The 13,034-nt window shown below is 40.1% G+C and overlaps 2 protein-coding genes across 4 annotated transcripts in view; one reads left to right on the top strand and one right to left on the bottom strand.

Annotated features, from left to right (window-relative positions):
- PACRG (parkin coregulated) overlaps positions 1 to 8,257 on the bottom strand; it is a 656,455-nt gene extending 648,198 nt beyond the window's left edge. The window contains exon 1 of the mRNA XM_054686982.1: positions 8,133 to 8,257. The gene's annotated coding sequence lies outside the window, so the exon portion shown is untranslated. The remainder of the gene's footprint in view (positions 1 to 8,132) is intronic.
- Positions 1 to 13,034, top strand: part of PRKN (parkin RBR E3 ubiquitin protein ligase) — a 1,411,643-nt gene that overhangs the window by 11,689 nt on the left and 1,386,920 nt on the right. The gene's annotated exons all lie outside the window — the stretch shown is intronic.

Here is a 13,034-nt window from a genome sequence, read left to right as displayed (position 1 = left end):
CCCCAGCAAGATGGCAGGCTTGTTAGCAGAGGCTGTGTTGGGAAGGATGAGTAGTTGACGGGATGGAGTACAGGGAGCATGGAGTGGGAGGTGATGATAGATTAGGGTGTCAGGACCAGCTCAGTGCAGTTTTCCATGCCATACTGGAGAATTCAGGTTTTGCTCTGAGTAATGAGGAACCGCTCAATCTTAATGCTAGGAACTCTAAGGCAGTAGGAAGTGGCTGTGTCTTGTCGCTGAAAGTGAGATGTGAATTCAAATTTGAAATATAAAATAAAATTGCCAGTAGCCAAATTAAGTACTTGGAGCTATTACACAGCTTCCCACTTAGGATCTTTAAACTATTAGGGCAATTAGCTGTACTTTAATATAATCAGAAGAAACAAACCCTTCAAAAGGTTTGTGTACTTCAGACTGTCTTGACAGAATTATTTTCCTCTAAACTTTAAAAACCAAATTTCATTCCATCTTTATAGTGTATCTTTACTTACCTGCCTTATTCTTGAGGGAATAAGCGTGCTCGTACTTAATAAATAATTGTTGCCTAAATGAAAGTGTGATTCAAAGGAGAGAAGACCTTTGTCCTTGCCTCTGGTTTGTCTTCTTCCATGTCCCTTGAGGAATCCAATCTCTTTTGATATTAACCTTTGGGGTGGGGCCCCACTTCATTTATCTTTGGGGCTCCTAGCCTAGCAGAATCCCATTAAGTGTTGAGATGGGAGAAAAAAATTAACAAATAGGGGAAGTAACTATATGCCTTGACTTTGGTGAAAATTAAGTATCTGAGGAGATGGTTCATTAATTTTAAGAGAGAGAGCTTTGTCATCTTTTCCATGCAAATACCTAGCACAAGGACGATGACTTTTTCCTTTCTTCTTTTTTTCCCTTGTCCTTTACTGTTGTTCTTACTGCTTCCTTAATGCTTGCCCTTAGAGGGAAGTGCTTAAATTATTTGAATTTTGGAAGAAGTAGAGATTTTTAAAAGTGGTTACTCTATGCAGCAGGTTTAGGGTGTAAATTACGTAGATGCTTTGTCTCTTTTCCACCTTTAGCTTTTAACTTTACAACAAATGCACTTTGCTTCATTGGGGTCTGTATTTACTTGTTTCCCTAATGCAGCTTTTCTCCATGAAATGCTCTCAGTAGAAACATATGCTCAAAGCTTCAGAGTAATTACAATATCACTAAAAGGTTCGTAATCACATTACTGAAACTAAATGTTAAAAAATTTGATTTTTCTTGATCCAATCATTTCAATTTAATTCTAGGCTACTCCGTGATTGATGGAGGAAACGTGACAGGCCAAAGTCAGGGGGTATTTATAATGCCAAAAGCCTTGGAGGGAAAACCTCAAGGCAATTTAATTTGGGTGGGAGCTCATTTAAATTATTCCGAAGGGTTTTTTAAAAAATGGGAAGAGCAGGTTTGTTTCAGTGCCTGCTCTCAGAGCCCCTCCCTCCCTGTCACCAGTGTCCCTGCATCTCCTCAGCCCCTGCTTAGACAAAGGCCCCGTGACGCAAAGCAAAGAAGGAAGTCTGATTTTTTTCACAATTGTTCTAAAGATGTTCTTTTGTGTTAAAGATTGGTTTAAACTTGAACGTTTTTCTTGTAAATCAGGGGTAGTTTTGAGATATTTGCGTCTGTTTACGGTAAGCAAGCACACCTCCAGCAGGGCCACCACATAATTAAGTCACGGGACATGCCGACAGCCTCACTTACCCATGAGGATGCAGAGTGATGTGAATAAATATATCTACCTTTACCTCATTGCTCACAGCAGGGCGGAGAAATGATCAAACGTCACATTCCTGATGGTGGCTGTTCTGAAAAACCATTTATTTTATTTTTATTGAATTACGGAGACAAGTGAATGTGAAATTTCTGAAGCAATGTGAATTTTCTTAATTTTTAGCACAGTTTGTTTTAATCATATACATTACAAAGCAGTCATTTTAGAATATTTACTGATTTGCCTTTGATATCTGCTCAGCTAGAGGTCTGGATATAATGCTGAGTTATTTTAATAATTAGCTTCTATAATTCTGCTTCTGAATGGTTATTTCATCCTGTCTTTTAAGTTCTTTTTTTTTTGCTTTTAAAAAACAGTATAAGTATAGCTAACAGACAAATATTTTGCCAATAATCATACATAAAGCACTTGGTGACATTTGAGTCTTTTTATTAAATTTCTGAAGGTGAATTTTGAACCCTAATTGTAGGATTTTTGATAATGGGATATAACACTATGATATTTCTTAACACTTTTTATTCCCTCAATCTGGCATACTTTTTCTGCCTTCCCTCCCTTGTAGCAAAAGAGACCTAATTTTTTTTTTTTTTTTTTTTTTTTTTGAGGTGGAGTCTCACTCTGTCGCCCAGGCTGGAGTGCGGTGGCGCGATCTTGGCTCATTGCAAGCTCCACCTCCCGGGTTCACGCCATTCTCCTGCCTCAGCCTCCCGAGTAGCTGGGACTACCGGCGCCCGCCAGCACGCGTGGCTAATTTTTTGTATTTTTAATAGAGACGGGGTTTCACCGTGTTAGCCAGGATGGTCTTGATCTTCTGACCTCGTGATCCGCCCGCCTCGGTCTCCCAAAGTGCTGGGATTATAGGCGTGAGCCTGGCCAAAGAGACCTAATTTTATAAATACCAGTTTTCTTGCCATTCTTCCACCTCCTTGAAGGTAGGTTTTTTGTTTATTTGACTGATTGATTCTACTTTTTGAAATCAAGTTTGGAATTTAAAAAGTATATTGCCCATGTCTAGTAGCACTTCTTATTCACTTTCTTTCACATCTCAAATCACCCTTCCGTTCAAACTATAATATTACAGCATCTCATATACTTAGTATTTCTCCTCCACACTCTAGTGTGGTGAAGTGGTGGTAATAGTGCCCCTTCAGAGGGGTTTTACTCTGGAGGAACCGGAACTGAAGTGAGTAACCCTAGTTTTATGTGGAGGTTTCATAAGTTTGTTAGGCCTGGAAAATGGGGAAGTGACCCTGGTTTTTACATTCATGTGTTAATAGTTTTCTCTTGCTTCCATGAAATAATCTCAGAAGATAGGTTCAACTTTAGGACAGCTATGTAACTTCATGTTTGGACATTTAAGTATGGGGATGATTGTCTTAACTAGGTTTCTATCGTATGCCCTATGTGGTGCAAGCCAGAGATAAACATGTTGGATCTGGGCTTTGATTTTTACCCTACTTACAAACTAATGAGTTAGCCTGTTTATATCATGGAGACTGGCAAAAGATATGAGACATGGGTCAGAGATTAAGGGGCTTTATTACTCATAGTATGGCAAGTTGCATAAGCGTCATGATATTTACTCTAGTTCCTTTGCCCCTGAATCTCACAGGGGTGATGTGATACAGCCCAGATGGATGCTGTGCATGCAGTAGGTTTGCATTGCAGATGATGACTGCTGAGCTTAGGGAATCTTCCATTTTTATAGCAAGCAGTACCTATGCTCTTTGTCTGGGGTTAGACATTACTTCATTATTTAAGGTTATCAGATGTATAAACAGTCCTGAGAAGTGGCCCAGGTAAAAGAGCAGTCAGGACAATGCAGTCTTGAGAAATGGCCCAGGTAAAAGAGCAGTCAGGACAATGCAGTCTTGGTATCCCAACAAGACATGCAGGGAGTATAAGAAGACCAAGGAAAACTGTCTCTGTCCATCCCCATCTTGGCTTTTGGTAAATTTTTACATGAATAGGCCACCTGTAGTCACTCTGATTAATCAGACCAACAGAGGTTGGAACCAAACTAGTCAACTTGTCTCATACGAGCATTTAATTAGGGCAACAATCAATAAAATCCTAAGCAGCAGGATGAAGCCAACCTGCAGTATTGACTTCATCCAGTCTCTCTGCCTTCCCCGACCAGAGTCTCTGATTCAGCCTACTATGAATAAATCCCAGAGGGAGACCAGTAGGTCTTAATTCAGACGGTGCAAGACAAGTCTGTTACCTAATATGATCTGCGCAAGGAAGTTTGTAATGACTTGCCCGTCTTGGGTCTCATTGTCAATGATAATAGCTGTTTCAGAAAGCAACCCTCATGCCTAATGGAGAGACATTCTGTGGCCTACTTTCCCCCATATAGAGAGCACAGGCCACTCTAGTTTGGAATTCGTTGCTACACTTGATTGGAATCAGCATTACACTGGTTTGATTAAGCCACATAGTGTCACTGAGGTGCTGCAATCTAGATTGCTAAACATGGCATTAGCTACAGCTGCTTGGGAGGCAGGAGAAGCCTATGAATTTGTATGTCAGGTTGGAACAGTGTTGAAGCAATCTGTGTTTGCACAGGTCTGAGGGGAAGGGCCACGTTTGGGAGATGCTGTTGGTGGCATCGGCACAGCGGAATAGTTCAGGGCCAGCCATGTCCACATGACTTTTCCTGGTTTTTTTTTTTTTTTTAATAGCAGTTTTGACCAACAGCTTGATTCCAGTTGGTCTCATCAGAGAATAAGCACTTACTGCAGGCATCTGTATCAGTGACACTCAGACCAATCAGCAGCCAAGATTTGTTTTCAAAATGTGTAGTCCTACAGAGGGGCTCTTTAATCTGCCAGTCTGTAGTCTTCCAAATGGCAAAGCAGACAAGTCATTTACAGCAGTCCAAGAGTCTGTAAAATACGAAATGCCTGGTCTTTAGGAGCATTGTCTGACAAGGGTCAGAGCTCTCATACAGAGAAATGTGCTGACTGGTCCTTTTGGCTGCTGCTGGTCAGAGACCACCATCGGCTTTTAGCTTCATCAAACTGTCAGTGAACCAGGCCATCCCTGATGGGAACCTCTGAGAGCCTTCTTGAACCAGCAGCTCTGTTTCCAGTAGTGGAATGGGGGATATGGTTTCTCCAAAGAAGTAGCTGCCATTATTTTCATTTAATACTGGATGATGCTAGGGCTGGATGCACTGTGCCCTTGAATATACCATTTCCATTTGACCAGCAAGGCCTCTTAGGCCCTTCCCACCTCTTTAAGTAGATTCACCTGAAAATGGGATTTCAGCTGTTCATTTTTCTCCACAAGAGCTTAGTTGCAGGATAACAGCTGCTTTTTTTTTTTTTTTTTTTTTTTTAAAGTACTTTGTAGCTCCATCAAACAGGTGATGCTATTATAGTGGGCAGGGGCCTCTGCAGCAGTTCTGGAACATGAAAAGCCCTTCTGACACTTCAGGGATTAGGCCGTGCAAATGTGTAATACATCAGTTCTTATTATAGAATTGAATATGGGAGCTGCTACCACAACACCACATTAAATAAGCCCAGAGGGCACCTTTACAAGGCTAGTTCACCTCCCCTTTCCCACTGGGAAGCACTAAACCCCATTAGTAGAGTTCAGTGTGCCTTTCTTCCATGGGCCAGGAAGAATGGAAACTTGGACTCATAACAGTTGAGTTCCTTTCTTCCTCATCATACCAAACAGTTGTGTGTGTGTGTGTGTGTGTGTGTTTGCGCGCGCGTGTTTGTAGGGGGTGCCAGGGGCTTTCTGTCCCCTGGGGATAGGGAGATCTTGAACCCAGCCCAGTCATCCTTCTCCTTAAAGCAGCTGAGTTCAGAATAGAGGGAAGGGAGGGATCAGGTAGTATGAGAGGGACAGCAGCTCCGTGTTAATCAACAAGGCACATTTACTGTGGCTTTCAAGCAGCAGCCTATGTGAGGCTTAACTAGACTTCTAAAGTTGATGGTCCGCACAGAGACCTATATCAGGTAAAAAGGTCATTATTGAGACACTGTGTCAGCTTTGAGGACCCCTGGCTCAGCAGCCACACCCACATTGCCTTTCTTGCTGCCCCCTTGTCATGATAACACCCCATCCCGTGGAGGAGAATGAGTGAGCAATATCCACGGTTCCGTTTACATACTCATTTCAATCTTGCCTCTCTTAGCCTCATTAGCACACAGGACAGTAGGGACCCTTATTCCCACCCACCACACCCCACTGTCCACCTCCTAGGCAAGAGCATTCACTCTCATATTCCAGGGAGATTTTTTTATATTCCTGGACCCAATCTCTGGACACTTTTCCTTCCTTCTCCAGATAGCTATGTTCCTTCACCAAAACTGTCAGGTCTGAGATATCATCTTACCCTATTTGGAAGCTAATAGTATGTGTGTCGTTTCTCATACATTTTAGCCAGTTACTGTTTCATGGTTACTGGCAGAAGACATGAGACTTCCGGGTCAGAAAGAAAACGTTTTATTACCCTTGGCACAATAAGCAGCATGAGCACCAGCATATTGGCATCAATTGCCCTTGCTTTCAATTCCTATGGTCCGGATGGATGCTATGAATGAGTGAGTTTGCATTGCAACTAAGGAACTCTGAGTTTGGGGAATTCACTGCTTTTATAACAAGCAGTAAGTCAGTCTGCTGTTTGTCCAAGGGGAGAGGTTGCCTCATCTCTCACCTGCGAAAGCAACCTGAGAAGTAGCCCAGGTTATTAAAAAAAAAAAAAGTGTTCAGACCCTTGATGTCTTGGCATACCCAGTAAGACAGTAGTCTCCAACCTTTTTGGCACCAGTGATCGGTTTCATAAGACAATTTTTCCATGGATCAGGGCGAGGAGGGTGGTTTCAAGTGTAATTCAAGTGAATTACATTTATTGTGCCCTTTATTACATTGTAATATATAATGAAATAATTATATATTACAATGAAATAACAATTCGCCATAGTGTAGAATCAGTGGGGGCCCTGAGTTTATTTTCCTGTAACTGGACAGTCCCATCTGGAGGTGATGGGAGACAGTGACAGATCATCAGCCATTAGATCCTCACAAGGAGCCTGCAGCCTAGATCCCTCACATGCAGAGTTCACAATAGGGTTCACGCTCCGGTGAGAATCTAATACCTCTGCTGATCAGACAGGAGGTGGAGCTCAGGTGGTAAGGCAAGTGATAGGGAGCAGCTGTAAATACAGAGGAAGCTTTACTGGCTCCGCTTGCCCACCACTCACCTCCTGCTGTGTGGCCCAGTTCCTAACAGGCCACGGACCCCTATGGCCTGCGGCTTGGGGGCCCCTGCAGTGAGATATGTAGGCCCAGGGAAGACTGCTCTCCCAACAAGGCTCTTTAGGTCTCTGACTCTATGTCAGGGCAGAAAGGCAGTGTTATTTCTGAAGGTGCCTGGAATGGGGTTAGGCCAGTGGTCGAAAATGAGTAACAAACGCTATTAGATTTTTGGCCTTTGAGTTAGTGAAATAGTAGATATTTTCAAAGTGGGAGAAAATTTGGAGTATAGAAGAGAAAGAGGCTAATCAATTTCATGTTTCATTTAATGTTTCATCACTGTTAAGAATCAGTGTCATGAAAGCCATGTTAGGTTGTTTCAAAGGAAGCAGCTTTCCTGCCCATTTCCAGTTTATTGACAATGTAAAATTGTCTTGCTATGTTTGCTTTTCTGCAATACTTAGGGAAATTTTATTTTATATTAACTTTATAAATGGTAATTAAGACAAAGATATGATTTCTACTTCTATTATCTTGAATACTCGTCTCCGTTTATTCACAGGCCTTAATTGGGGCATAAAATCTGTAAGTTCCTAGCATATATGTCTATGTGGTTTCTCATACAGTTTTCAGATATTTTTATCATCAACATTCATTCAGTTTTCTTGGGGCACAGCTGGATTGAGTCACTAGCCATATGAAAAATCAAACATAGTAACCATTCTTTTTATATTTTCAAAATAGCTTTAAAATATGCTGTTGGCTTTTATGTTTGTCTTATCAGAGCCATAAATAAATTTTGAAAATTAAATTAATGAATTATTTATTTTCCCCTTACAGAAAGAAAATGTGTTACACAAAAAAGTGAAAATCCAGTGCTGGCAGATTCATGCCTGTAATCCCAGCACTTTGGGAGGCCAAGGTGGGCAGATCACTTGAGGCCAGGAGTGTGAGACCAACTTGGCCAACATGGTGAAGCCCTGTCTCTACTAAAAATACAAATATTAGCCAGGTATGGTGGCTTATGCCTATAATCCCAGCACTTTGGGAGGCCAAGGCAAGGTGGATCACTTGAGGCCAGGAGTTTGATCGAGACCAGCTTGGTCAACATGGTGAAACCCCATCTCTACTAAAAATATAAAAATTAGCCAGGCATGGTGGCTTGCACCTGTAGTCCCAGCTATTCAGGAGGCTGAGGCATGAGAATCACTTGAACCCGGGAGTTGGAGGTTGCAGTGAACTGAGATCATGTCACTGCACTGCAGCCTGGGTGACAGCCAGACTGTGTCTCGGAAAAAAAAAAAAAAATAGTGATGCTGTTTCTCTAATGTGACAATGAAATAGAATATTTGTGAAATTTTTGAAATCAATACAAAGATAACCAGGCAACTATTTTTTATTTTAGTCCTTCATGCTGAATAATCCTTCTAACAATGTGTGTCATTTTTCCTGCCATGGTAAATACAGTAGACTGAACATATTTTGTATTACTCTGTTGTGAGAGTATTGTTTATTCTCTTGGAATCATCAGTTATTATTGAGCAATAGTACAAGTGTAAAAAGAAAAGTAGGTTAAGTTGGATGCCTAATGGTCACATAACTTAATTTGAATACTTTCAGTTTTTGCTTAATAACTAATATTTAGATATTGTACATCCTAAAAATGAGGTTGCTAGATACCTTTTCCACAGTATATTCATATAAGAATTATCTTGATTTTGGTCCAAGTTATTTACAGTTTGCTGGGGAAACTCTGCTTTTTTTCTCATTAGAAAGCATCCTTTATATGTGTTAGAAATTTAACTTAGAATTTAATTAACTTTTCTATGTTCACTCTACAGCTACTTTTCTTAAAAGCTATCTTTCTTAATTTTGAGGTAAGAAAATGTCTTTGAAATTTTTGATCCAAGAATAAAATTATCTGGATTATTTTACTTTTTGTGGTAGCCAAACAAAAGAGAAGTTGTTTTCAAACAAATTCCATCAGTGGTATATGGTCAATATAATCAGTAGACCAATATAACATTTAGCTGTTAGTGTCTTCTTAAGAATTGTTTAGTCATTGATCTATATCTATGATAGATTTCCTTTATGTTTTGCAAATAGAAGAGAAAATGAAATAAATAAAAACAATGCCTGATGGTTATTGAGTGCTCATGTGTGTGTTGTGTTTTAAGTACTGATATTTATACCACTTAATCTTTACAACCTCTTGTGACACTGTTGTGGTCCCCATGTTACCCAGGAGGAAACTGAAGCTCCAAGAGGTCAGATCGCTTGTCCAAGGTTAGAGTGAGGATATGAGTCCAGGAAGCTTATGCACTTGGACGACATGGCCGCCCAGCCTTTTGCACTGTGCTTGCTTTTATTTCCCCAATTCTCTTACCAGGTCTCTTATTTCTTTCCTAACAGAACCCTCCCCTCTGCTTCCTGAATCAGTTTAGAGGCTAAAATAGCAGATGAAGCTAAAAAGTTTCTTTGACATATAACAATTTCCTCCAGAATTATCTTGTTGAAAGTAAATAGCCCATCTGGCTTCTTCTTTTCACAGAGCAGAACTCCTAAGTGAGCTTTGTGACTGAAGCTGGCTGAGTTCCATGCAGTGCGCCTGTTGGCCCTAAGCAAGACGAGCACAATCTGTTTCTTCTATTTCTAATAGAGGAAAAGAGTTCCTTCATTTGCCTCTTTAATTCATTGCTTGAATTTTATGTCCTTCTTTCTCACAATGGCAGCTTTCCTGCTGTGGTCTTTTTTTTTTTTTTTTTAACCTTCAGGTAAATTTGAAACTACATAATAAATGCTTTTCAGTACAAGGACACCACAATGAAATAACATTAAAAGTTGCATTTTAAAACCATAGCAAGAGATTGTGAGCTGTGTGACTCCCGTTGATTAGCAGGGGCTGGCGGAGGTGTCTGAGAAAGCCGTGTTTCTGCTGCCCTATTCTCTACCTGCTCTCTGAATAAATAGAAGTGTTTAGTGCTTTGCTCCAGAATCCACGGGAGTCAAACAGCCAAGCTCTGCACACCCTGAGAGTTTACCTCTAAGTACCTTAATTTAGCTCCTGAGTTTACTTATAGGAAACAGCAGGAACTATCCCTCTAGCCCTGATAATTACCTTCCTACAGGGCTGACTGAGGGTTACAGAATAGGGGCTTAAAAATTGAACCTGAATTCTCCCTGGCCAAGAAAATCATTTGATTCTTTCTGTCTTGCAGAGCAGATAAGAATCTTGTAAACTTTATGAGCTGTTAAATGCATTATTTTAATTTCTAGTTTTCTTGTGGAACCAGGTTTCAAGAGGTCTTCATGCAGTGTTTGATGTCTTTCCATGACTGATGGCTGTCCTCCAAATCTCATTATTTTTAGGAAGAGCTCAAAAAAGCCAGTTCCTTGACTGGTATCGTTTGCTTAATGGGACATCTAGATTTTACACTTAAGAACTTGTATTCTCACAGAAGCTCTACCAGATTCCTCTTGATTAAGGGCATATTGATGGAAAGAGTAGGATTTCAGGCCCGGAGTATTTGGCCTGGCCCTGAGGTCTCACATTTACATCTATGGCATTGTGAGTGTAAATGATGTGGTGGTATAGCTGCTTCTAAAACAGTGTTCTTCTGAAACAGTAAAGGGGATTTTCAAGGGTATCACTTTAAGGGGTGAGGAGGGGAGGGGCAGTCTAAGAAAGGGTCTGACCCCTCAAACAACCAGTTTGTGTCTGTCTGACACATCAGGCAGGTGTGAAGGGTTTCCATCATAGATATTGGAAAGTTGGAAGAGCCAGTTTTTAGTAGTTATTACTAAAGTCTCTTACTATTTTAACATTTTTTATTTCTGTGCTAAGGATAGCAATTTTTTTTAAAAAAGCAAAGGAACATTACCCTACGAAGTAATATATAAAATACATGTTTACCATTGAAGCTACACTTCTTATATTTTTAAAATATAAATCTCTACACACTTGGTAAATGCAGCAAAATTATTTGACTTAGTTTAAAACTGATTAAGAAAAATACTGTTTTTCTTGTAGATTTTTGTAACATAAACAAAATCCGAAGTCCATTTGTTTCACGATTCAGATGTGACCATCCTCGGGCACACCTGCTGTGTTTTAGAGCCCACCAGACCCATCTAGCTACAATAACTCAGTATTTATTAAGAAGTAGTTTTCATCATCCCTAATTCTTAGATGAGTCAATGAAGACTTGGTTTTTTAATTTAGAACACATTTTTATTCACAAATATTTATAAATTATAACATTAACTAAAATTTCTTAGCTGATTGTCCCTGGGAAGTCACATTTAAGGTGCATGTTTGCAACTCAAATGCATTTCTGCTAAAGACATTTTAAGGCATCAGCGAAATATTCCAATGAGCTTTGACACATAGTTTAAGTACACCTAATAGAACAGACTGAGGCATTCATGTATCTAATTATTTTTTAAAGAAACCCAAGATAGAACAGTGAAGCCAGGAATTTGATTGGTGATGACCTGGTTTCATCCCTGGTGCTCAATCTTCTAAGGAGTTTAGGGGAGAGGTGACAGGGTTAGTACCTGGGGAGGAGTGCCAGCATAGAGGCTTTGGCTTCCTAAAGGAAGGTTAAGGCAGACGTTCCCATAGAGTACCACACTCCCAGGCTGCACATTCTGCCTACAACCCCCCCGCAGTCCACCTGAGCCTGGTGGTATAGTCCCCTGCTGCCCAGGTGGAGGGCATGGCCAGCTCCAGCTATTGTGTTAGTGCTGGGAGCTCAGGCTGCCATTGTCCTCACACTTTACCCTCACTGTTTCACTGAGGCTCAGCGGGTACCAGGTCAAGAATGTTTGTCTAAGTGTCCAAATTGTGCATCTCCTGCACCTGTGTCTCTTAGCTAAGGCGCTTAATTACAAAGCAAATCCCCCTCCCTGCAAATGCTGTCTGTGGTCTCTACGTGAGAAGGGCCTCATCTGTGTCATGCGCTTGTAGTCTCAGCATCTGGGAAAGTACCAGCATTTAGTTGACTCCCAAATATATTGAACTGGTAAAGGAATAACAACACAATCTAACACCTTCACTGATAGCTAAAACAGTGGTAATCCGGTAAAGATAATCTACATGGAAATATATTTGCCAACCAGTGTGTGTGTGGACTATGCATTCCAGTTGTCTTAGCGCATAATCAGGCTCTACTCATGACCCTCTGTGATTGTGGGACAGGAACCTCCCTGTGCACAGTCTTCCTCATCTACAAAATGGGGATAGTATGATCTACTTCTTAGGAATCTCCAGAATTAAATAGAAAGTTCTTAGCCCCGTGCCTGACACACACTCAAGCTAGGCAGCTGGTATACGTGAAAGACATGGAAAAATGAAGAGTAAATTGGAGCCGGCTTGTGTTACATTTCAGTTGCACAGCTCTACTGCTGAGACTGTGTTCAGTTTTCTCAATTCCAGGTGTTTAGAAATACCAATCTGTTTTGGTTTTACCCACAGGATTTAAAATAGAATGGAACAGTATCACATGTTAATTGACATGAATTAGAAAGAGAATGAATATAAATGTTAAAAGTTCAACATGGTATGGTAATATTTTATACATATTTTACATGTATTAAAAGTTTTCATTAAAATGGAGATTTACATCATTGTATTGTAGTTGTCTTCATTACAGTCTTTAAATATACATGTCAGAAATGTACTCTCTGTACTACTTTTTAAATCCAATAGCTTAATTTTCACTTTTAAGTAGTGTGGAGTCCAATACTAAAGTAAGTTTTTTTTGTTGCCACTCTATTAAAAGGTTAAATGTTCCTTAGTGGACTCATACAATGTAAAATAAGATTTTCCTAGTAATCAACACCTAGAATACTATCAAAGCTTATGGTAAAGTCTTAAGTAAATATATTCCAAATATTAAGTAAAAATTGTTTCATTTAATTTTTTGCCTAAATAACTTTAAAAACTGGGTTTCGGTATTCCTTTATGGTTAAATCAATCCCCTTAGATATCAATCAACCATGTACATGCAGTGGAGCCTTTCTCTGACACTGATTCATTAGGAGAGCTCATTTAAGGAGTTAAACATCT

The sequence above is a fragment of the Pan troglodytes genome, chromosome 5, assembly GCF_028858775.2.
Source record: "Pan troglodytes isolate AG18354 chromosome 5, NHGRI_mPanTro3-v2.0_pri, whole genome shotgun sequence".
NCBI lineage: Eukaryota > Metazoa > Chordata > Mammalia > Primates > Hominidae > Pan > Pan troglodytes.
Note: the sequence above shows the minus strand (reverse complement) of the source record. Positions and strands in the feature narration are given on the sequence as shown.